Consider the following 1,577-nt stretch of genomic DNA (forward strand, 5'->3'; position numbering starts at 1 on the left):
AATAATGTTCATACCGGAAATGGTAACTACCTTAACTTGAGTGATTACTCCAAGCAATACTAAAATACTAAAGTTACTTAAAAGCTACATAGGTACACAATTCGTTTTAAAATGCAATTCTATACCTTTTTTTATGATTAAATTACAAGTGTTCCTTTAGAAAGAATTCTATAGCAGCAAGTGGTGCGCAAATAAATGAGAGAACACAAGCTAGCTACTACATGAAACACAATGTAAATAACAACAGAATAAAAGAAAATAATAACTAACAGGAATTGTGGAAGCATGAAGCTTACCTCTTTTTCGAAGGAAGAGTCAGGTGATTGATAGGATCATTTTGCGAACTAGTGTCCAATGAGATGGCTGCTGAGATTTTGTCTTTGTCCTTCATGATCTTGCGTTGCAGCCGTTCAATGATCCACAAGATTCCCAAAGCTTCGGCAACCACAACCGTCACCACCCCAACAAAAAAACCGAGGAAGAGAATGAAGATAAAACCCAAAAACATTTTCTTTTCCTTCTTTCAACACCCCAATTGATGGAAAAACTATAAGGACAATTTAAAAAAAGGGAAAAAAAATGGAATACGAGAGAATGAGAGGAATGAGGTGAAAAGGAAGACGAACCCCAGATGAGGAAATTGAGAACGACCCAGATGAGAGATGACGTTAAAATTGGAATCTTTATTTTACATTTGTTCTGAAGAATCGGATGCTAAAATTAAAAGCTGCATTTTCTCTCTTTTTTGTTGTTCCTTCTGGATTGTTTGATTCATCATTCTTTATTCATTGTTTGACCGTTGAAGTGTTCGTTAACTTGATGATGAAATGAAATGGAAGGAGGCATTTGGGGTGGGATTAATTCTGAAATGGGAATGGAATTTGAAGGAAAAGATACAAACTTTATGTAGTTATTATTATGAAAACAAAGTGTGTGTGTGTGTCTGCATTGCATGGATGAATTGGAAGGGCAACCTAATGTCTGCATTATTCACATACAAGTACGGTTAACGGGTTAAGTAGTGATTTTCTAAATTTTACATCTTCATACTATAATTAACCTAAATTAAGTTATTTCCAATTTAGGTTCTTTATTGTTTTTTAATTAATAGAATCCAGTATTGTTTAGGAATAAACTAAGCGTAATCACTAATCAGGAATAATTATATATTTATGTTTGTGATTGTAAATACAATTCAAGTGCTTACATGTTGATTTCTTTTTTATTCTATTTAGGTTTGTGATATATATTTCTGATATCAATATAATTGGTTTGATATATAGTCCTATATATTGAAGATCTTGATTAAGAGAAAAATAAATAGAGCCATAAGAACGTAATACCATTAAACTTTTTTTAAAGATCTTGATTAAGAGAAAAATAAATAGAGTCATAAAAACGTAATACCATTAAACTTTTTTTAAATTTGTTTGTTGAAATTTAATTTATTTTTCATTACATTTTATAAGACACAGCATAAACACAATACCTTATTCTCTGTTTGTTTTTATCTTTTTTTTTTTTCAATGCAAATGACAAATCATAGCAATCAGATTCCTAATGATCTTATACTAAAA

Source organism: Arachis duranensis, chromosome 5, assembly GCF_000817695.3.
Source record: "Arachis duranensis cultivar V14167 chromosome 5, aradu.V14167.gnm2.J7QH, whole genome shotgun sequence".
Classification (NCBI taxonomy): Eukaryota; Viridiplantae; Streptophyta; class Magnoliopsida; order Fabales; family Fabaceae; genus Arachis; species Arachis duranensis.